The following is a 15,055-nucleotide window of genomic DNA, read 5'->3' as shown; positions in this document are numbered from 1 at the left end:
CATGCGGCACTCATAGTCAATAGTCAAAGTCCCCTTTCCCACTTCTCCCAGCCGACAGTCCGAGAGGTTTAAAAGAACACACACGGTTGTGCAAAAAGGATAAAAGTCGATCTCAATAAAACCTGAATTAATCCACTGGTTTATGAGCTACAGACTACTAATAAAATCTTGAGGTGTAGCTGACACACTTAACTTGTGTGTTTGTTGGGGGGGTGTTCATCCCCCCACATTTCCAACAGCAGTGTACCTGAGGATACGCCGCCTCCCTCTCCCTCAGCGGATCTGCCACCAGGTGCCCCAATGAAGACCCGCGATGGCTGTGACCCGCGCTCTGCCGTCTCCAAGCTTTTCTTTCTGCCCCTTCATCACAGGCCGCGCCCAAGCATCAGAGACCACACACTTTCGGTTCCAACTGTCTCACCATCTCACACTCTGTTTTAAAATATATAGGAAACCAATGTGTAACCACGCCCTCCCACACAGGTGTCTCTCATTCACCATCAGGAAGTTGCAGACTCGTCACAAACCACCTGTTGACATCAGGACTCTTTAGCATGACTTTTTAAAGTTATTAAACTTATGTTATGAATTTTCCAAGCGTTGGAAGCTGCTCACTAACATAGATGACGGGCGACCGAGTGAGAGCAACATCTGAATTTGAAGACTGTTTCCATAGCTCCTTGTCTGGAGGCTAAATGTAGAGGTAAGGAGAAGCAAGAGTGGTAGGGGAAGAATTTGGATTCAGTCTTACAGACACAGTTAGGATCTTTTTTTTTTTTTGGATCAAGTGTAAAGAGGAAAAAAGAATAGAAAATAAAAATAAAATCTTACAGTTCATTCTTTGGAACACTTCAGAACATATACACTCTCACTTTATGAGGCACACCTGTGCTCGTTAACACAATCCAATCACATGGCAACAACTCAATGCACATTTAGGCGTGTAGACATGATCGAGATGATCTACTGTAGTTCAAACTGAGCATCAGAATGGGAAAGAAAGGTGATTTAAGTGACTTTGAACGTGGAACGGTTGTTGGTGCAAGAAACTGGGAAACTGCTGATCTACTGGGATTTTCACCCACACCCATCCACAGAGTTTTTAGAGAATGGTCCGAAAAAGAGAACATATCCAGTGAGGAGCAGTTCTGTGGGCTGAAATGTCTCGTTGATGCCAGAGGTCAGACTTTTTTACCCCCTTAGTATCAATTGAGCATGGTTACAGTGCCACAGCCTACCAGAGTATTGTTGCTGACCATGTCCATTGGTGAACCATCTTCTGATGCTACTTCCAGCAAAATAAGGCGCCATGTCATAAAACTAGAATCATCTCTGACTGGTTCCTTGAACATGACAATGTTACCAGATCTCAACCCATTAGATCACCTTTGGGATGTGATGGAACGGGAGATTGAGGAAAGTTTCCAGTTCAATCTGGAATCTATGACACATAGGATTAAGGCAGTTTTTTTTTTCTAATTTTTATTTCATTTAGTAAAAATACATATTGAAATAATACAAAATAAACATAAAACAGTTAATAATAGTAGTTCTGACCAGCCACTTTATTAGGTACGCCTAAAGTACCAGGTTGGACCCCCTTTTGTCTTCAAAACTGGAGAGCCCAAAAACTTGCATCATTTTATTATTGATTTTATTATTGATTGGAAATAAATATCTAATTTTCAGCTTATCTTTCTAAATCAATCTCGATCTTTTAGAGTAAACCAAACACTGAAACTAGACCAACAGAAGATGTCAAAGCCTTTTGATTGCCTTACTTTCTCACCAGCAATGTTATCAGTCCGGTTCAGACTGGAGTCCAATTCATTTACTAAACACAAAGCTTTATAGCTCACTCTGGTGTTTGGGATAACTCAACCTTCATCTGGTGGGTTACCACAAAACAATGGAGATTAATCATTTTGGGCTCCATTTCATTCAAGAGCCACAGAATCCTGGAATGATCCACAGCTGGCAGCTTGAAACATCAGGCTGGGAAAGTTCAGACTTCATTCACACTGCAGCCAAACACTGAAATCATCACTCTAGCATCATAGCGTGTGTCAGACGTAGTTAAACCAAACTGATATGAGTGGCGCTGGATTTTTTTTTTCTTGCATTATGCACCATCTGTGCTGTGGAAGTCCAGGGCTGGAAACGGGCCTCTGGGGCTTCTGGTGATGACACTTCTGTTCTCTCCCTCTACCTTCATCAGCTTCACTGTGCACAAATGCAATTCAAGCGTCTCACTGAGCTGCTTCCCCAGTAAACATCCCAGATTACATAAGAAAGCCACAGAGTCCCAGCTCAGCAAAGGGGTTTCAGGGACGAAATGTGGGACCAAACACGAGACTGCGCTCACCTGAGGAGGAAGCAGCTACTGGGCTGCATGTGGCATCACGCCAACACTGTTGAGCAAAAGCGCAAGCTAGATGGATTCTTCTACAGAGACAATGTGAGCAAAATTACTAAAAAAGATGGGGGCAACACAAAGTATCATATAGTGAGTCTAAAAATATTTGACAAAATAATCCATGAAATCACATTGAGTTTTAAAGGGATTTATTTGTATAATGGGGCAGAAAATAAATGTTTAGCTTTAGCAAACAATCAAAAAATTCTGTCTCTCACAGATCTGTTACTTCTTTTTTATTAAGCTCTTCTATCTTCCGATGATTACCTGTAATAATGTTACCTGTTTGAACTAGTTATCTGAACAAAAGACACCTGTTCACACCCTTAAACACTCAGACTTCAACCTCTCCACCACCACCAAGACCAAAGAGCTGTCAAAGGACACCAGAGACGAGATTGTTCAATTGAACAAGACTGGATGAACCAATTTACAATAAGCAAGCAGCTTGATGAGAAGAGTTAGTGACTATAAGAAAATGGAAGAAACACAAGATCACTGACCGGGAGCTTAATTCTGCATTAAAAGGCAGGTTTTAAATGTGTCTTATTATTGGTTTTATGAAATCTTTCTGATTAATAACAAAGAGCCTCAGACTTTGTCTAACTCTAAAGTTCTTCTTGAGTCTCCTAATGCAGAAACAGTTGACGCCATCATAACATTTTTAATGAGTCTTTATGTTTTCCACCCTGACAGAGTTTCGTACCGATTCAGTGTCATGCTGTGAGTGAAGTCCACAGTGGGTGTCGCTGCCAAACTCTCATTGGTTCTGCAGGCACAGCAGTTTCCTATCAAAACTTTCTGACTGTTGTAAACCTTTTAAGTTTTAATTACTCTGTTCGGCGTCGCCGTTTCATCCCCAGGGATATACAGCCCGTGACTCATCTTCCCTGCTTCCGCAAAGGTCCGAGATCCCCCCCACCCCCACCCAGCAGAGTCTGCGTCGCCAAAAATGTGGCAATTTATGCGTGCGACATATTTACAAGAACTCAATGAGGCTTACAAACACTGATAGGTCAAACTCTGCAATCTGCTTGGACTACAGTCCTTCCACTTGCAGATATGGTTTTTATATATTTGTAGCAGACAGATGGCCTTTCAGAGCTGATGACTGCCGCGAGACGTGGCGGAACAGTCTGTCCATGTCTTTTTGTGGAGCGGAGTTTCTACACGATGGCCAATAAACTGTAATATGTGGAGCATGACATGTTCATGTCCTCTCCAGGTGTGGGGGTCATGCATAAAACTAACATGGAAAAGCCTCAGGAGGAAGACAAAACTCAAGAATAAGATCACAGAGAAAAGGATGAGAAACAAACCTTATCCTGTTTCCAGTTCCTTTTTTTAAATAAATGCCTTTACCTGTGGAGGGGCAGTGCAGGAAAACACATGCATTTTTCCCCCTATGTGAAGCAAACTGGTTTGTGTGTTCAAGATAAGATGTCTTAGGAGGAACAAAAGCTCTTAAATTAAATAGTGACTCCTCTAACACGCTCACTTCTTTAACATATTCTGTCAGGGTTTCTCTTTAATTACAATCCCCTCTTTGTTATTATACCTTTGTTGTGTTTATGTTTATTAAAGAAAACCTTTTAGGGAGTAGCGACTGATTAAAATAAGTGGAGCAAATTGGAAAACAAAAATTCCACATTTTTAACGGTAAGTGTTCGATTGATTAAAGATTTAATGAAAAATCTCTTAAACGCAGTCAACAGATTTAGAGTCCAGAAACAAAAAAATGTCTGTTTGCTGAGGAGCATGTTTGGCCTTTTGGATGAGTTTTTCCCTTTGTTTTGGATGTCAGGATTGGACTGAAGGAACCTCTGTGAAAAGGAGGTACGAGATTTTTTTTATTTCCTAACAAAATAACTAAAAGAAATAGAAAAATGTGTTGTTCCCAGGGTTCCTAATGTGCAGAATAAATGGTCAAAACTAAAACGTAATGAGACATACTCCTTCAGGTTTCTGATGCTGTCTGCAAAAACCAACTGTGCCTGAGGGAAAACTGCAACCCAAGCTTCTATTGTTGCCGCTCAGTGCATACATTATGTTCTCCTCTGTAAGCAGGAGCTTTGAAAACAAACAACCGGTGAAGTCCACCTTCTGAAAGAATTCAGGAGTCTGTTTAACACTTAAAGCCACATCTAAACATTTATTTCACCCAACACATTCAGGACTCATAAGCTGATAAAGGAAAAACAAATAGAATGGGATTCATGATATAGATTTGAATAACTATTATAGTTTGAGCGACACTCAGAGATGCTCTGAGAGGTTTTTCTCAGAATTGTGTTTGTTTAACATGAAGCTTTTTACTCAGTTGCAGAGTGTATCCTGGGATTTCAGGGACAGAGGTCCTTAGCTTCTAGTTTTACACCTTATTGTGCTAAAAGCAGAATTCCTGCTGACACTGAGTGTCGTTGCAGATCTTTTTTAGTCACTCTACTGCTTTAGAGCATTCGCCTCTTCTGGTGGTTGAAGCTGGTCCTTCAACAGTGTTTACTCCTGCAAACTGCCCTTTAGCTGTGTATTAAAGGAAGCATTCAGTACTCTTTATTTTCCCTTTTCTGTTTGTGAAAGTTGATAATCTCATCATTGACATTGGAAAATAGTTGTGATTTATTTACGTTTATATTCTCATCCTCAGTAACAGTCCATTGAATGTGTTCTATCTGAATCACATCTGCAATGCTGGGAGGCTACACAATACTTTAAATCAGAGGATTCTTTGAAATGTAATCCTTAAGTGTTTACTGGTGACCATTTTGATGTTTTGTTTGTGCCGTTTAGTGTATTTTCTTTTTATTTATGTTTTAAAATTACAAAACAGCAAGTACAGCTCTTTAACAAGAAGTGTTAGAAGTAACTTATCACAAAAATAATGAATCTTTTATCAATCGGTATTTCACTTATCGTATAACCTATTTATGATAAGAACCACCTCCTTAAATGTAAATATTATCTAGTAAGTAGGATCTATCTGCTTATATTAATTTAAGTAATACTATCTATCTCTCTAACTCAACCTTTTAGCTAGTTAGCTTGATAGGAGTTGATGAAAGGTGGTAGAAACATACCTTAAGTTAAAGCAATAGGTATTGTTTATAAAGTTAGAATGTCAGACGAAAAATGGCAGGCCAGCAGAAATTTGAATGCATGTCGTATTTGAACCCTGTGCCAGACTTTGGACATGCATGATTTAGGAAAAAAATAAATAAAAGATAGAAGGATAATACATATACAAATAATAGATTTGTATCACGTACTAATGAAAAAACACAAAAGCCTAAATAAAATAAAAGTTTGTTAAATTAATTATTTAAATGCTAAGTTAGGGAAACCAGATGAATGACCATCATGATAGTCGAGTAAAGAAGGGATAAAAGACGTAAATAAAGGGTGAATCTGAATTGTTTTCCTATCCCTCTGGTTCCTTCCTTTTGTAGGTGCATTGAAAGCTATAGTGGTGTAAAAATGTGTATTTTTAAGGAAGAGCCATAGCAACTTAGCAACTTAGCTATCTATTCCTCCACCTGCAGGATGATCCATTTCGCACCTATGTCACGGAGGAGAAACGCATTTCTTCACGTGGGTGTGCTCTGAAACACAGATGTTTACATTTGAATGTAAGTATTTTATTAATCAATGTGACACTTCGATGAGTTTTTCTTTTTGCATGTCTTTTAAGTTATAAAACCAATGTTGTTATGTATTTTCCTAGTTCCAGCAGCTACTCGCTAACGTAGATGACAGGCGACTATTGATGACATCATCAGGCGGTAGTGAAGGCAGAATTTGAAGTCACAATTTTTTCCATACCTCTCCACCTGGAGGGACAAATGTAGGGATAACGAAAAGCTGTAGGGATAGGGAAGCTAGTCGGATTCAGACAAAGTCTTTGTGCTGATTCTGAAAAGAAAAGCTCTGACTTTGGTAATCATTGATAAATCATTGAAAAAAATGATTTTTCTTTTTTACTTGTCCTGTCCAACAGCTGAGCAAACAGATTAGAGCTGAAGGCCTCTTGTGTTGGACATATTTTAATGTTACAAAAGCGGGTTATCGATCTTCCGACACACAAGGTGTATATTTGTATAAACCCCTTTTGTAATTAGGGTAAACTTTTATTTGTATCCTTTTTCTGTTGGACCAAGATGCTGGAATCATTACAGTCTGAAATGGGAAGTCTTGGTTGTGCTTGAGAAATGATTTTAAAAGATTTTTTGCAAAGTTACCTACATTTTTTTACCAGAATTTTAAAGTATTTTTAAAGTTTGTTATCAGTCACGCTATTATTTCTTTATTTCTTTTAACTTAATGAGCTTCATTTTCTGTTAAGCTTTATAGATTAAAAACATTTTTTTTTATCAATTTTGGAAGCAGCATTAATTTGTACATCTCTCAAAAAAGTGATACTTTCATTTAATGAGCTGCTTGCGGCAGAAAAGAGATTTCTGATCTTTGTTCACTTTTTTGAAAATGTGTAGAAATTTGGCAGTAATTTACTAAAGGCTTGCTATTGTGATAGTCAGGTAGCAGTTTCCAAAGATGAACAGTTCTTTGTTGTGTTGCAAACAAGTCACTGAAAAAATAAATAAAAAATGAAATGAAGCTGTAGGACAGATACAGCAAATATTTGGGGAATGCAGTTTGCCCTCATATGCCCTCCTTCTAATTTTGAAGAATGTTCCAGATTAAAGAGTTGACAGCAGCTAACTGACCAGCTGCACAAGCCCCTCCCCTCTGCCGTGGCAGCCAATGGAGCAGCGTACATTAATCAGCTCTCAGACCGTCAGCCAATTACCGAACTCTCATCTCTGCAGTCAGGGATGCCCTTGAACAAACTCATGCACGCACATATAAGCAGGACACACACACAAACACACACACACCACTTAATTCAGGCCCCTCTGAGGGCAGCGGGGCGCTCACTGCCGATGTTTATGGTTTCTCTGAACCTGCAAATCACCGTGGTTACAGCTGGGCAAATTTATGACCACGGCCTGTCTGCCAGCCCCGGGACAAACCGTGGATCATGTGCTCAAACAGACGTGCCCTCACTAGAGGGGAGGATCTTGCATCAAAAATTCTTCGCGGCTGACCATCGTTAGCAGCCGTGCAGCCTGACTGCGAGTCCTCTACCGTGCCTCTGCATCAAATATGAATGCCAATGTCCATGCAGGGTTTTCAGCTTGTTTGGAGAATTATGTGCAACTCAGGAAGAAATTCACATTAAAGAAAAAGTGGATCTTAGTCCCTTGAGGTAAAAGTGCAAGGCTTAAAGATTTTCAATAGTGCATGGGACAAGGTGGGTGTTTGCAACACAAAAACAGCCCTTTCATCAGTTTTCTCTTTTCTCATCTATACCAATTTTGTGTTGTGATGAGTCATCATGACCTTGGCTGCAGCGATGTGAGTGCAGAGGCACAGTCGGGGAAGTGTCACTAACAATCAAGCAGCGAACGCCCGCTGATTCAGAGCATGTGTGGGCTGACACAGGATCATTTGACTCATAGATTCCTGAAAGAAAAGAAAAAAGAAAGTAAAAAAAATGCAACTTTATGCAAGATCTTTGGAGCAACGACGGAAATTCATAGTTAAGAGCCTAGAGCTCCCATGGTCGTCATGACGCAGCCTGTTTACTTTAAATCATCAGGCTGTGCAAGGTAAAAATAAAACCCATCAGGATGTGAAGTTATTATTGTTATTTATTCCCCTTTGAATAATTCATTTGAAGTTTTTTGATTTAAATAGATTTTTTATTGTTTTTATTTAAATGATTTGTGGTGGCTTTTCACGCTACTGGGCGATTTTATATAAACATACATTTTTTAATATTGAGATTTTATCTTTTTTATGTCCATTACATAACCAATATTGTAGATGTCTATTATTAAAGGTCTACTAATAGTGTTCTGAAATATATCTGCACTCAGGATATGGATCAAAGTCTATAGTCCTGTGAAATTTGTTCTCCACATTTGACCCATCGCCTGGGGGAGGGGTGAGCTGCAGACACAGCTGCACAAGGGAACCATTTGTTGATTTAACCCCACCCCCAATCCAACACTTTAAAGGGCAGCCAAACAGGGAAGTTGGAGGTTGACTCCACCCACAACAAAAATGTGAAAATCCAGTCAGAGGGGCAGGGTTTGGGGGCAGGACTGTTATCATTACTGCAGCTGCAAATCATAAATTAGGACTTCTGAAACTTACAGGGTTTGACCAATCAGAAAAATAAATTTGTAATACCTCAATTCAACCTTAAAGGAGCAGCAAACAGACAGTTTTTGACTATATTTTCAATAATTAAACTATTTTATTTTAATTTATCAAGAATTTGGCCACAGACAGCCTTTTTAAAGCCCCATTTATAGAGGTCAACAGTCGAAAAGAGTAGATGTAGGGTTTGGTTACTCCTTGATACTGAGTCTCAAGCAGGGAGGCACTTGGTCCCATTTTTAGAGTCTTTAGTATGACTTGACTTGGTTGTAAACTCGTGATCTTCCAGTCTTGAGGCAGACACTCTCCACAAGGCCACTGAACATTATACTGAAGTCAACATGGCTATGATGGCTATAAATGTCTCCATTACCAGTGGGTTAGGTCAAAATTGTTTTACAGAATTACAGTAATAAGACTTTTTTTCATTATTTTATCAAATATTTGATAAAAAATAAAATAAAAAATAAGCTTTTGCTGTTGAATATGAGGAATCTGCACCTTCTGCAGAGCAGCCTGTGAAACCATTCCCCTAAAAAAGAGCTTAAAGGGAAAACTTGAACACTAAATAATCTAAATACCCTCTGGAACATGACGTAAAGTAATGCCCTTCCTGTGCACAGAATTCACAGTTTTATAGTCAGTACATAGTCCTGAGCTTCATCTTGTGTGTGCGCGCGCACGTGCGCGTGACAGACTTTGACTTGCGTCTGTATCGTCAGCATTGCATCAGCAGAGGGTTACTGAAACTAGTCACCCGTTAGGCTTCTTGGTTGAGGAAAGTAAACTGTTTCTGAAACAAGTTCCCAAGATTTTCCTTCATCATTGATATTCATATAGAAGTGCTGATCTTGTACATCATATCTCTAGCCTATTTCTATTGAATGAACGATTAGCAGTTTTTACATCAAAGACCTGTCCTGACTTCATGATCGCTGTTGTTTGTTTTTACTTTATCTCCATTAGGGGAGTGGTCTGTGTTCTTCACCTGAACGTTGGAGTGTCTCTTGGATGTTGAAGGCTTTACTATATTGTCAGTCAATATTCTCATTCTAAAATGTTCAGTTTACAGAAAGTCGACTGTGTCCCTATAAAGTGACGATTGTAAATTTCTGGTTTCATTAAAATCTATTCTTTCCTTAGTCCACTTTTAGAAACAAATTGTTCCCTTTGGGAAAAAACAGAAAACACAATAAATTGTCTTAATTATTATGGAGTTGAAACAACCTCAGAAATTGTAAGTAAAAGAGAAGTAAATTAATTGAGATAAGAAATGATCAGAAGGAGATATTCCTTTTAGTTTTATATAAAGGAAGACCCAACTACAGTTATTTACCAAAACTGCCTCATTAGCAGAAGTTTTTGACTGCTATGGAAAAATAGAAAATAGACAGCATAGCTTATTTTTTCTAAAGACAGTTACTAACCTGCACCTTTGTGACACGAAGCTGAGAAAGACTTTTTTATTGAAGCGTAAACACAACCCAAACCTCAGCTACAAAATACACAGTTCAATTAGGAAACACATTTTATGTAATAAAATGCAATATATCATCAAACTAAATAATTGAGTTCCCTTAAGGATTTTTTACAATTATTTTTATTCTTAACCCTTTGGTAGTGTTTAAGGGTTAACGACTTTTTCCCAGAATTCCTCCTTTTCTTGAGTAAAGTTTCAACAAACTTGGTTTTGGACAGAAACTTCAAAATTAAAATATCGAATAAAACAGTACACTATTGAAAAGTGAAATCTAACCAATTGAGCATTCTGACATTAAACGATATCAGGCTGGTCTGTTTCAACCACATCCTTTATGTTTAAAAGGAAGTTCAGCTAAAGCATTTACAGGTAACTTTTGAGGAAATTTGTTCAGTGAATTATAAAAACTTCATAAGACAGAATAAACATTTAACTGAAAATCTACAGAATGTGAAAAAACATGATTTATATGCATAGAAAAAAAAGGAAATCTCTTACTGTGAAACTAATCAGCTGTAACACACAGGCGTTACAGGTTGGAGCAGAGATGAGGGTCGTATGTCGAATTCAGCAGTCTTGTTAACAGACGCTGGTTGTTTTGCTGGAAAAGCCATAGAGACTCCTTTATCATACCACCTGTGTGGAAAACTTTTTTTTTAGTTTTTTTTTTAAAATAAAAGTATGGGTTTGGATATGCACCTGAACAGGTGCTGCTGGTTTTTGGGTTGTCCGTTGTAGAGGAGGGTCCAGTTCCAGATGCAGCTTGTTGAAAAGGAAATGGACCATCAATGTGTGCGTGGAATCCACACACAAGACACAACAGCAAGATGGGTTCTAATGTAAGAAAGACGTGTCCTTCTCAGGGCATCTTCAGGAGCTTATATGAAGTGGCAGGTTCTGCTGCCTGATTGGTCAGCTTTTTAGGCCTCCACCACTCAGCTTATTAAAGATCACATAGGCTATATCGAATTCCCATCCTAATACCGAACTACTAACATAGTGCAGGACTATCTAGTGCCCTGGATTTTAAAAGCAATTCAGACATCATGCTCACTACTTTTTTTTTTTTTCTAAACGGCGGATATGACATCGCAGATGAAGTGAAATTCTAATCATTTAATCATCACTTAATCATTCGATCTAGTCATCCAACATTTTACGATGTCTATTTATGACTCCACTGTGTTCTGATGATGAAAATGTGGATGGTTTATTAAAAAAATTGCATTTAAACACAGTTTTTTTGCAATCCCTATTTGCTAATGTAGTGAGCATTGATGCACGCTAGTTTTTAGCAAAGACTCCTGGGAAATTTCTAGTGCACTCGATTTTGGAATAGTAGATTTTTACAGCTCTAGAAATGGCCAACGTACTATATACTATATATTGAGTATGAAAGGAATTCGGACACACCTATGAAGAGGAGAAAAAAGAAAGACGGTAAAGAGCACTACATGTGATGCTGTGTATACCACTTTCAGTGATAAGTAATAGTGAACGTACTTTTGCATACTTTTTCACAATACTTTTTTAAATCCCATTTTGGGTTCAAAACGCGCAGCCATTAACCACCCATTAAAAGTTCAACAAGTGGAACTTTGAACAATCAGGGACTCAGATTTGATAATGATAAGTGTGTGGCATCATTTTCAATACACAATAGTGCAAAGTGTTAAAACGTAGATCATGAAGGCTAAAATAATAACAGTGTTTTGTGCCCAGCTTGAATTATATGACCCTGAGTCTTCCATTTATACAACAGAGCTGTGAAAGAAAAAAACCTGCAGTAAGATTCACTGTTGGCCCAACGGTTTATGACCTTGTGCCCCGTACAGGTTTACCTATTTTTTTACCTGCAGACAGCTCTTATCCACCCGTAAGGAAAGCTATGACTAAGGCACTTGCTGCATATTTATATCATGACTGTTTATCCATCACAAAACCAGCTAAATCTTTCTATTTGTGATTTTTCTAGCATAAAAATGTCTTGTGTTCAAGTTTTCCCTCCCAGAGTCCAGGATTCTGCTGCATATGAAGCCATTGCTGAAGCAGCTGTCTCCAGCTTTCATGCACACCTGCTTGATGTTTGCACAGCCAGGCCCGTCTGCATTTGTGATTCCAACATTCGCTCAGAGCCGCTGTCGCTAACATGCTTCATTAGTGAAGATAAATGCAGCCAAGACTGCAGACAGATCCACCCGACTAAAGGCTCCAGCACCGCCTTCCAGGAGATCTGAGCAGAAACAAAAGTTCTGCAGAACTCAGAACTTCATGAAGCTTTACTGTTCATTATTCAATTAAACGCTTTAAGATTTAAAAATGTTTAAATGATGTAAAACATTGACTGATTTTGTGACAAAAGGTCAAAAAGGAAGATGTTTGTGAACCCTTCCCTGAGGACTTAAAGAAGATTTATGAAGTTTATTCTGACCCAATAAAAAAGTGACAATGCTTGTGAAAGTGAGACAAGGATGGAGAGGAGGAGGTGGAGAAAGAAGCCGCAGGAAAATTACAGCTTTTAATGGAGGAGTGTGAGGTTCTTCTCTTTATCCAACATGAGGCAGATTCCCGTTTAGAGCTCTCATCATCCTAACATCCAACTGATTTGCTGTAAGAGGATGTGAAAGTAGACAAAAAGGTGTTTAATGGTCCCAAAGGCTTTTTAACACTCCTTCCCACTCAGCTCCATCTCCTGCTTTCTCCAGCCTTCTTTCAGAATTCTGAATCGTCTGTCTGAAGTTTAGAAAAATGATGTTGTTTTCGGCAGAAATGATGGACAGAACATCTGAATTGGTGGGGCTGTTTTCCACACATATACAGTACGGATGTCCTGATAATTTGACATCTTTGTAGAATTGTGTCCATTTGACTAACCAAACCAATCATTTGTCATTACTGTGATTAGGCCTCTTCCTGTGATGAACCCTGCCTTTCATCAGAGTCACCATCTGACCATTTGTTTCTAAAAATACAGACTGAGATCGGATTAATGCCTCGGTATTAACATCAGTTACCTCTTCATCTGTAGATTGAAGGCTCTGGTATTTTCTGGTGCAGCTCGTGAATAAAGAGTTGTTTGGTTTTTTTCGGTATGCTCCCCGTTTGGTAGCAACAAACCAAAAGTTAGAAAAAGCGTGCAGGTTTACAGAATCATTAGAATACTTTAATAGAATTTGATTAAACGTCATCATTTTTTGACAAATTAACACTCTAAAGTCGGCTCAGGATTTGATCCACTCTGATGAAAATTACATTTTTAACATGTTCTTGTGGCATTTTTCTGATGAGGGAAGGAATTTATTAGGAAAATTTACTCAAAATGACATTTCTGAGTATTTCTTTATTCAAATTATTCTAAATTGAGAGTAGATGAAAAAAAATGCTGTTTGAAAAAGAGCTTATTTGTGATTGATGCATCCACTTTAGACAAATAGATCCATGAGTTTTTTCCCTCTTATAGGGCTGAAAAGCTCCAATATCGCTCATCATTTTTGTTGCACCACTGATGTTAGGTCGGCGGCGTGAGGAGCTGTAAGCTAGAGTGTAAACGGAGAGCTTTCAGCAACAGGGAGGGAAATGGAGCGGGGTTACTCTGTGCCAAAAGTCCTGCCCACAACTCTGAGGTGAATTTTTAATGATCTGCTGCCGCTCTGCAGAATCTATGTCCTAGAAAACAACTGTTTTTTTTGATTTGGCCAAAATAATTGAAAATAACTGATGGTCGCCAAGCACATAAAGAATGCATTACTATTATCACTAATAACATTCTCAGTTATTTCATTGAACTAAGTAAAACTTTTGTGCTGCAGCTTGTAATCCCTTTAAATATACGGAGTGACAGTAACATTTCTAGGTTTCACACACGGCCTTCATCTTTGGTGCCATAATATGTCATAAGAACATTAATTCACTTTGTAAAAATGGAGATATAAAAAATCCAGTACTTAAATCTACTTTATTAGATCCAAAAAATCTCTAAATAATATACATTTAAATGCCCAAATTCAAATCATTTATTGAACTTTGGAATCTTTTCTGAACCTTTTGACTACCAGAAATGCAATGTGCCTTCTGTAGAGGACGTTTCTAAACCTGAATATCTCCCAACTACTACATTCTATTGAATAAACTCCTTTTGGTATCTACAGAGGACATTTGGGGCTTTTAATGATACCAAATTAGAAGGGGTGGAGCTCTGGGAACTGTAGTTTTTGGAGAATTAAAACAACTATTTTTTTCTGTTAGTCAGGAGATTAGGGGTAAAAAAGGGTTTGAACTTGAAATTCTGGTTTATATATACATATATATGTGTTGGGACAACTTTTAAATCAAGCAACTCAGATGCAGTTCAAACTCGTATCCTCGATTAGTCTTTTGAACAAAAGATTTGACAAAAATATGAAGAATCTAGTATTTTTAACACAATTTGTTCATGTCGTGTCAGAAGACAAAAGAAGATATAGAAAAAACTGAATACAGTGTTTGTTTCTAATGTTTGAGCAAATATTCTGCTGGTTCTAATAGTCTGAATCAAAAGCTGAGTTTTTTTAAGGATTCTGTTTTACTGAAGCAGCTCTCACTGAATGTTTATGAAACTAAAATAATTTGGGTTGATAATAGGAGACTACTCATTCCCGACTTTTTTTTGCCAGAATATTCTTTGATGTAATAAATTCCAGAACTGTTTTGTATGATCAGCTAACTAACTGTAGGTTTAAGCAGACAAGGTGAGCGCCTCAGATTTCACTCTGTCTTGTGTCACTTCATCTTGAAACATGAGCATCACGGCGGCGCTTCGGTTTTCTTTGGATTCTGAGCTATTCCACTCCTTTTCTTTACTTTTTTTGCCATCATCGTGGTAAAAGTTAATTTTGTTTTATTCTGTTGAAAGTTTTTTTTTTTCAGAAGTGTGCTGCCTTCTCATTTTCTGCTAAATC

Source organism: Oryzias melastigma, linkage group LG13, assembly GCF_002922805.2.
Source record: "Oryzias melastigma strain HK-1 linkage group LG13, ASM292280v2, whole genome shotgun sequence".
Lineage (NCBI taxonomy): Eukaryota > Metazoa > Chordata > Actinopteri > Beloniformes > Adrianichthyidae > Oryzias > Oryzias melastigma.
Note: the sequence above shows the minus strand (reverse complement) of the source record.